Here is a 10,007-nt window from a genome sequence, read left to right on the forward strand (position 1 = left end):
TTCTGCTGTCATGTGTAACTAATTAGAACAAAAAAAGAATTTGAATACAGAAATATGGAATACATTGTAAGAAGAAGAATGAATCTAAAAATTCGTGGTGACCATGGGGGGGGGAAGAAATTATGGCATTTGCCAGTAAATGGATGGAGTTGGAGAATATCATGCTAAGTGAAATAAGCCAATCCCAAAGAACTAAAGGCTTAATATTTTCTCTGACTTGCAAATGCTAACTCACAATAAGGTGGGGGCTAGGGAAGAATAGAGTTACTTTGGATTAGATAGAGGAAGGGGAAGGGTAAAGGGAAGGGGGGGTAGGAAGAATAATCGAATAAATCAGACATTATTACCCTATGTGCATATATGACTACATGACCCGTGTGACTCTACATCATGTACAACCAGAGAATGAGAAGTTAAACTCCATTATGTATGATGTGTCAAAGTGCATGCTACTGTCATGTATAACTAATTAGAATAAATAAATTTTTTATAAAAGCATGTTCTGCTCTGTGAGATATAATAACCTTTGGAGAAAACAGTTTTAAAAAGTTGTCTATCCTATGCTTCTATATGAAGCTCTCGCCTCCTCCTAGAGCTTGTCAGAGAAACAAACAAGCACCCGTCTTACATCAGGTTGTGCTCAATCATGAGAACTAGTTAAAACAGAGAAACAGCTAACAGGATGTTGAGTGAGGAACTTTTCTAAAAAAAAAAAAAAAAAAAAAAAGAGGAAACAGATAACTTGTTATTAGGAAAGTTTGTAAGGATTTCACATACACACTCCAGAGAGACCTGAGACAGTATGTAAAGTAGAATCTCATCTGGTTAAAATGTTACCATGTTGTGGATCTAGTTTGTGGTGGGCTGTCTGTGTTGTTCTTGCTGCCCCTTATCCATGTCTATAGCAACAGAAAATGGACTATGACAAAACTGTGTTGCAAAATGCTATTGGCAGTTAACTCTTTTTTTTTGTTTGTTTGTTTTAATTAGTTACACATGACAGTACGATGACCTTGACATTCCATACATTTGAATCAGATGGGATATAATATCTCATTTTTCTGAGTATACAGGTTACAGAATCACATTGATCATGCATTCACATATATATACACAGTAATAATAATGTCTGTTTCATTCTACTATCCTTCCTATCTCCCCAACCCCTCCCCTCCCCTCCCATCACTTCTCTCTACCTAATCTAGGGTAATGAATAGCAGTTAACTGTATCCAGAGATTATAGGTAAGTTTTGGTTCATCCTTCTTAGCATTTTTACATACTGTTTATAATGAGTACATATGTCTGTGACATAAAGAATGATAAAAAAATACACTATTATTTTGAAAAACTAATTTTTTAGAAGTGATCTTACCAAGTACAATGGCACACTCCTATAATCCCAGTGGCTGAGGAGGCTGAGACAGGAGGATGTGAGTTCAAAGCCAGCCTCAGTAAAAGTGAGGTGCTAAGCAACTCAGTGAGACCCTGTCTCTAAATAAAATACAAAATAGGGCTGAGGATGTGGCTCAGTGGTCAAATGCCCCTGAGTTCAATTCCCAGTACCCCTCCCCACCCCGCCAACAAGAAAAAGTGATCTCTTCATTCTCAGATTTGCTGCTATAATTACTGTTTGGGCAATAATTCACCAAACAATCATGAAATTGAATTTTAGGTTCCCACTGTTATTTGACTACGGGAATAGAACATGAAATGGGATTTTTTTTTTTGTATCATCCACTATTTACTAAGCCTATTTATTACTGGAATATAGAATGGAGTCTTCAGGTATATTTACTGACATTAATTGAATCCCTGTTTCATATTAATCAGAAAGGCAGAGTAAAGAAACAACAGCAAGGAGAGGCCCCAGCTACAGCAATATCCAAAATGAGCTAATTGAAAACCCAACGCGGAAGCACTTGGTGCCCACTTGGATCTGCTTCCTCCATACATCAACAGTGGGAATTCCTGTGGTCACACCACGATTCTTGGCTTCAGTGTCCAATTTCAGCCTTACCCAGATTCATTTAAATAATACAAATACTAAAAACCAGAGAATCAAGCAACTCCTGGGAATTTAGAATACCAATTAAAATTCCTGTTAGAGGACTAATTTGGAAATAAAACTATTTTAAAGACTAGTTAGGCAAATAACATGCAAAACTTGCAGAAGCAAAAAGAGGTCAGATGTGAAAGAGGTCATCCTCAACTAAGTTCCTTACATGTAATTTTTTACACAGTATGGCCAAGAAACCTGAAATTGTTCATCTTCCACTCGGTTGATAAAAAATGTAAAGGAAACCAGCTACATAGTACAGCTTTCTTTGATTTTTTTTTAAGACTCCATGTAAAGTTTTAAGAGAGAGATGATACAGAACAAAATAGTCCATAATGAAAATAAGTCCAGTGCTAAATTAGAAAACTGAAGCAAGCCTGCTTCTGCCTTCAAGTTCAAGGTAACCGGGGCCACAGGGCTCCTCTGCAGAGCGCTGCCACGCATGGTAAAGCTCAGTGGCTCTGACAAGGATCTGAACGTGGGGCTCTGAATTCTTCCCACACTCTAAGATGAGAGCTGGGAAGAAGCAGGAGGAGTGTGGCCAGGCTTAAAGGAGCTTGAATCACTTAGGTAATTGGGCCGGCAGATGGCAAATGCAGTTCATCCTGGAAGACTGAAATAATTAGTCTGGGAGAGAGAAGCTAATCTAGTAATAATGATCTTCCACTTATGTAGCATTATTTTTTACAAAGCACCTTTCACCAAGAGGCCTCGTAAGGCCTTCTGCAACATGCCTGCATGCGTGGCGTGTTAAGGTGTCAGCCGCCAGGCGAGAAGCACCCTCCGGGGAGCCTGCATCCCAAACACTCTGGCCCCGGGGAGGAAGAAGGCAAAGGGGAGGAGGAACCCCGAAGTGGTTCTCCAAATAGAAGTACCTTGCAGACACTCAGGTGTGGGAACTAAACCAGCAGGCTATTTATCAGAGTTTGATGACTCACAAAGCATTAGAATGTCATTTGCTTGGGGTATCATGAAAAGCACGGGTCAAGCAGATTTGGAGGTTTCTCTCTAAACAAAGGCTAGAAGAGTTTAGTGTTATCTTCCTAAAGTGATGAAGACACAAACTTTTTTTTTTTAACTTTCAGTTGGCCAAATGAAACTTTTCAGTTTTGTAGCCAAACTTTGGTAAATAATTCCCAGGGTTAAACAGATACCCCAGCGCGCAGGGCTCCAGGACTGCCCTGTAGCAGACTGCATGGGTTGGCCTCCTTGATAGCCAGCTGTCACCTTTTCCTCTCTTCCTAGGACTCAGTCCAAGCAGAGGGTGTTGGAGGGAGTTGTGAGGGGGCTGGGGCTAATGCACTCCTGCCCCAGGCCCTCCTCCCAGCCCCCTCGAGGAGACAAGCACAGGGGCTCTGAACCATTTGACAGGCCGGATCGTCCCTACTTCTAAAACCCACTGAAGTCTCCGGAAGAACAAGCTTGGCTTATCGAGAGTCCAGGTGGGTAGATTGCTTGAGTAAGACTGTTATACAATCGGACGCCCAGAGAGCAGAGAAGATGGAACCACCTTGCACAATTTGGAGGCACTTTAACTTCAAGTTCCAAAAGTTTGTTGTCAGGAATGAAAATCTTGGTCTTATAACCAAGGCAAAGCTTCACCCCAGTCAGCTGTCCAAGAAGATCCCACCTATGAGTCACAGCACTGTGAGAACAAGGGAAGAGGAGGACCCCCAGAGGGAGGGAGGAAGGTGTGAGGAAGGGGGCAGGGATTCCTGATTCCATCCCCCACCCCACCACCACCAAGAGCCTTCTTATGGCTAAAAGGTGCTGGAAGGTGGAATCCAGGGCAGTTCCTCACCCACCTCACAAGTGAAGTGGTCTTGGAGAACTTCTGAACCCCCAGTGGCAGGCAGGTAGCAACCTCGGGCTGCATCGTGTGAATTCCAGACTGTCTACTGTCTGCCCCCCTTGGCCCCCTTCCTCACTGGGCCATTCCACCATCCAGTATCACATTTCCAGGGAGAGAGACATTGACAAATGGGATCCACTGGGTGACCTACTTGGTGAATCCACTGAAACCAAGTCATCTGAAGAGTACTTTGAGGAATTGGTTATTTATCTTTAAAAGTACTTTGAGGTTATTTATCTTTAAAAGTAGAAAACTTAAAGTGTTTTAAAGTATGATCATGCGTAAGAGAGACTCCTCTTATTCTACTTCTATAACTCTAGAACAATCCCAATGGAGATATAATATGAAATATACATATATATTATTTAGCTTTTCTAGGACCCATATTTTAAAAAGAGAAACTGGTGGAATTTGTATTAATGATGTACTTTATTAATTCAATGTATCTAAAATGTTATCATTCCAACATACAATCAATTTTTTAAAGTTATTGACATGTTTGATATTTTTTTCTTACTAAGTCTTTGAAATCCAGCCAGTAGTCTACATAATTCCCACCAGCCACACTTCAGGTGCTCGGAAGCCATGCTGTCCAGTGGCTGCCATGCCGATCAGCGCAGCTCTGGAGGGTAAATCAGGCTGTGGTGTCCTGGAATTGGCCTAGTGTCCTGCATGACCTGAGGTTCTTCTTTCCCTGAATTGCTGTAAGCCAGGAGGGTTTGCTGATGAGGATTGGTTTTCACCTGGGTAAATATTTCTTCACAGCACTTGGCTCTTGTCGATGACTTCTAACAAGGGACCTTTTCCCATGGCCCTGTCTCCTTGTCACCTACCCCTTCCTTCTACCTGTGGCAGATGTTCATGCCTCTGCCCAGCTCTGCTCACCCACTCCTCTGTCACCTTCTAAATAGGCACTGAAAAGTGGTGACACACTACTGCCCACCACAGGCAGCTGACACCACCGTTCAACAGCTGTCGAGCACAGGGAATCAGTCATCAGGTGTCCGCATCACATTAATGCCCTGTCTTACAGTTGCTGGTGGTGATACTGGTGTCATGGTTTTAACAAATACAGCTACATAAATGATCACGAAAACCATGCCCTCCAAGACCTGCTCATCTCTCTCTTATTCCAAAAATATTCTTTATCGTGTATTTTGTTCCAGAGAAGCCGTACGGTGTCTTCCCCAAAGAGCACCCCACCAAGAGAAGTCCAAAGCTGGCAACAGGACTCAGAGGTGCCTGGTAAAAACCAACATCATGTTGACACATGCATCTTAGAGGATCTAGGGAACTGCACATATTTGGCTTGTAGCCCCACAATAGAGCCTTTCACAGAAGGCGATATGGTCATGCATTATGTTGTAACAAGAAGCTAGTAAACGGTCCTCACCGGGGGATGCTCCCATTGTCTTTGTTTGCCACCAAGTGATGCTGGCAAGCAAAAGTTCCTAAGCGTTCCTTTCAGAAAGAAACTAAGATGCACATAGTAGGTCTCTCAGCATGTCTTCATCGAGTGCCGGATTAAGTAGAGAGGGGAAGAGAGTGCTAGAATAATCTGTGATGCCAAATGCTGTCATTTCCATGTGCTGGCTTCACTGAAGCTCTGCACACGGAGAAGGACCAGGCATGCTCAGGTGTGACCTCTGCGAGCCGTCTCCACGGGCACCGGGAGGGGCCTGAGGAGTACAGACTCTTTTTAAGACATTATTTAAGGTTCTCCTCAACTGTCCACACCACACATTGATTTTCTGTCACAGCTCTGTGTCTGGAGGCCTGGCACTCTCCATTGATCCACAGAGAGCATTTTTAGTGCATCAAAGAGGAGCAGAGGAAGGGCTCAGAGGGAGAGACGGGAATCACGCTTTTAGGCTGGACACGGCTCCGCAGTGTAAAAGTCACATAAAATATTAAGCTGAACCTGAGTTTTTTTTTAATGTTCTAAAATCTGTTGACATATGAGACTCAATGGGACACAAAAAAGGGAAAGGATTAATACCACTTTTAATGGAAAATTTTCCCCTGGCAGAATGGAAGCAAGCCCTAGGACCTGGGAAGCCAAACCCTGCATTTATCTTTCCGTGGAGAGCTCAAGGTTGTAAATCACAGGGGTCTAGGCTGAGACGTTCAATCAGTCAAGATGCAGTGGTAATGGGTCAAGGTCATGAGTCAATCCAAGGACAGGCTAATTGGCTGTGCTCCACAGTCAAAGGCTATGCCACACACCTGATGATAAAATGCAAGCTCTTCCCAGGAGCAAGGGGCTGACTTCCTGGAGCCGTCACAAATGAGGACAAAACTGCTATGGAGACAGAGCTACCCACCATCCAGGGCCACAGCACAAGGGTGTAGTAAGTAGCAGGCACAGGTGACACTCACCTGTGCTGCAAGGTTAGACCCAGTTGCACCATCTGTGTCAGCTCAATTGCTGGAACAAAATACCATAGGCTGGGGACCACAGAAATTGGTTTTCCCATAGCTCTGGAGGCTGAAGGTCCGGATAGGAGTGCCAGCAGAGCAGGGGTCTGGAGAGGGCTCTCTTCCTGGCTGGCAGATGGCCCTCTGCAGTGCACGGAGAGATGGGGACACCTTCCTTTCCCTGCAAGACCCCCAGTTCTTGCAGATTTGATCCTGCCCTAGGATCCAACCCTAATTATTGCCTCCCCTTCTCATCTCCAGAATGCACCCAGGGAGACACCTCACGTGCACAACACGCCTTCCACACGCAACCTGCCAAGCCTCCCCTTGGAGTCTCCACTCCAAAAAGTAATAACAACAAGGAATGGAAACGAGATGTCTCTCCTCCTGAGTGAGACAGCCGAGAAACCCTTTATTCAAATCTGTCTCTGGAAACCAGTGGAGTTGAATGTGTAAATGAATAATAAAAAGAAACCCCACACACACTCAAGTGGTCAGCTAACTCAACAAGACAATTTTTTTCTTAGGAGTCTGCAGATCTGAGCTTCTACCCTGGTGACTGTCACAGTGCCTGCCACTTAACAGAACCTCCATGTCCATTGAACAAATGAACGATGAATATTTTCCAATGATGGAAGATTCATTAAAATTAAAATCAGAAATGGCCTCATTCAGGCTTATTTAAGCAAGAGTTGACTTTAAATGACTTCTATTTTAAAATCAGGATTTCAAAGTATAAATCTATAGCATTTCAAACACAGATAATTACATTTCTTATCAAATACATGGGTTCTTGTAAAATAATTCAGAGTAATATATACCCAATTTAATTAAAATTTGGAAGTGGTTGTGGACCAAATCAAGTGTATCTTAATTAAATCACAACATGGCTCACAAATGTTAAGGTCGACCCCAATTTTAATAAAGGAGACTCAAATACAATCAGTAGGGACTTAGCTGAGTAATTTTGGTCAGGTGGAAAGAAAGATGAATGGGATGACAGGAAGGTCCCTTCTACTCAAGAATGGAGAGTAAAGTGACCCACAGAGCAGGGCAGGCAGAAGGACAGTGGCCTGCCCAGCCAGCCACTGGGGTGGAAGTAGGAACCTCCCGTAGGAATGCTCAAGTCACTCAGGGAGCAGTACACTTGCGCTGGGTGAGGAGGGAGGGGCACTTCCCCAGCAGTCCACACGTCAGGGGAGGTCAGTTTGCCAAACCAATCAGAAACGGAGACAGGGCAGTCCTACAAGCCACAAAGGGGACTGGAGGATTCCACAGATACGGTTGCCAGGTAAAATGCAGGGTGCCCAGTGAGATGGGGATTTCAGATAAACAACAAATTTTTCACTATACGATGCTCTGTGCGATGTGCACCCTGTGTTTTTGTTTTGTTTTCCTTGAATGTGGAGCCTCTGCTTGAGCTCAAGGCTGTGTACCAAAAGGCTTGTCAGGGAGCTTCCAATTTCCAGTAGAAATCACCTTTGTTGAAGGATTGTCATCAGCAGCATCTCCACAAGCCAGGAGACCCTGTGGGCAGGTACAGACACTGAGGCCCTGGGCAGTGAAACAACTTTTCCAAGGTTTGCCTGGGTCTCATGGCAGAGCTCGGACTGTTGCTCTGCTATTACAGGTCACCTTCCCATGGTTTTTTTAGTACAAAATAACGTTTTTTTAAAAGTGCTACTGAAATTCAGGGGAAAAAAAAAATCTCTTCCAATATAGATGTTCAGGAAAGATTTGGGTAGGTTAAGCTGTCATTCATTCAATCAACAGCATTTCAACATTGCCAACTCCAGGCCTGGCACTGTTGGAGATGCTTGGCCCACAGATGTGACACCTTGTACAATAGACTGACCACATGATCACCACACTCTCCCCAATGTCCTGGTGAGGGTAACCAGGCTATATTTCCCAGCCTGCCTTGTGAGTATGTGGCCATGTGACTGAGCAATAGCCAAGGGATGAGGGCAGCAGTGATACCATATATTCCAGGCCAATCAAGTCTATTTAAAACTTTCTGTATTAGTCAGATTCTACAGAAGAAGATGGGGGTGGGGGAGAGAGAGAGAGAGAGACTGAGACTGGAAGGCACTGGTTTATGTGATTAGGGAGGCTGAGTCTCACTATCTGCAATCTGCAAGCTGGAGACCTGAGCCAGAGAGCTGATGCTGGAGTTTCCAGTCTGACTCTGAAGACCTGAAGATCAGGACCACTAAACCCAGAAGACTGATTTCCAGCTCAGGCAGTCAGAGAGAGAGAGAGAGAGACTTCAGCCTTCCTCCCCTCTCTGTTCTACTCAGGTCCTCCTTAGATTGGATGATGCCATCTATAGGGGGAGAAACCTCTGCTTTACTTGTTCTATTAATTCAAATGCTAGACTGTTCTGGACACACCCTCAGTGGAACAAAGAGAGGAAGGTTGAAAGCTGATGCTCGAGGCCCTGGCTTCACCCACTGGGTGAGTGTGGGCATTGTTCACTGAGAATGCACAGGGGGGACAAAATCAGAGGAGAAGGTGGCACTTCTGAGATGCCCATGAGCCAGCAGACCAGACATGCCAAGTGGGCGGCTGGATGTGGGAGCCTCATGTTCACAGAAAACATGTAGACCAGAGATTTGCACGTGGGAAACAAAAATACAAATCCGATCTCCCAGGGACAGAACTAGAGAGGAACCCAGAGTGAGCCCTGGGGCCTCAAATGTTCATCAGTTGGGGAGAACTGCTAAAGAAACCAGCAACATGGGGCTGGGGCTGGGGCTGGGGCTCAGCAATGGAGCGCTCGCCTAGCACGCACGAGGCTCTGGGTTCGATCCTCAGCACCACATAAAAATAAATAAATAAAATAAAGGTATTGTGTCCAACTACAACTAAAAAATAAATATTAAAAAGAAAAGAAACGAAACCAGCAATAGACAAAAGAAGAAAAGGCCAGACCAGGAGAAATCCTGGATTGTGATATTCTAAAAGAGGGAATGTCTTCCCAAAGAAGAGGGTCATTGGGTGTCCCAATTAGAGAGAAGTCATAAACTCCAGAAACCACAGCAGAATCTCCTGTTGACGTGACTGCTCCTTTGCCAGCACTGCTCACCATGCCTGGCTTTCACCGGAGGAATATAGGTGGCTCCAATTCCACAGAGACCTGAGACTAAGGAGAGGGAGGTGTGAGAAGCACCACGGAGCGTGTGCTAGGAGGTGTGTTACCTGCTTAGTGATCTACATGTTTGTCCATGATTGCCGCAGTCTGGCTGGGCACAAAATCACGAGCCACCACACAGCTTGTAGATTCAAACAGCAACTCTTTATTCCCGAACTCACACCAGCCGTATACAAACACGTTCTGGGGAAATCCACGTTCTCTGCCCAAATCCACCTCCACTGGGCTTCTGTCTCCCAAAATATACTCTCTGAATCCCGTGAGAACTCAAGGGGAACTCAGGCAGCAGGATACGCCCTATTCCCAGCAGGAATAATCTTAAACCTTAAACCTGGAACCTAAACTGGGAACGCCCTAAACACGATTATCTTAAACCGGGAACACCCTAATCCGCCTTGGTCCTTGAGCAAGGTCACCTACATTCAATGTCACTGCAACATGGGGTACGCTGGCAAGGAAACTGTCATACCTACTTGGCTAATGGCTCCCAGCACATGATGGCAACTGGATGACTACTGCAGAAACA

The 10,007-nt window shown here is 44.6% G+C and overlaps 1 long non-coding RNA gene across 1 annotated transcript; it reads left to right on the forward strand.

Moving 5' to 3' along the window:
- Positions 1-1,133: 1,133 nt before the first annotated feature.
- On the forward strand, positions 1,134-7,259 carry LOC125619964. The gene is made up of 2 exons (XR_007351541.1): positions 1,134-5,147; positions 5,939-7,259. It is a non-coding gene; the product is annotated as an uncharacterized LOC125619964 (long non-coding RNA).
- The last annotated feature ends 2,748 nt before the right edge of the window (positions 7,260-10,007 follow it).

The sequence above is a fragment of the Marmota marmota genome, unplaced genomic scaffold, assembly GCF_001458135.2.
Source record: "Marmota marmota marmota unplaced genomic scaffold, marMar, whole genome shotgun sequence".
In the NCBI taxonomy this organism is placed as follows: domain Eukaryota; kingdom Metazoa; phylum Chordata; class Mammalia; order Rodentia; family Sciuridae; genus Marmota; species Marmota marmota.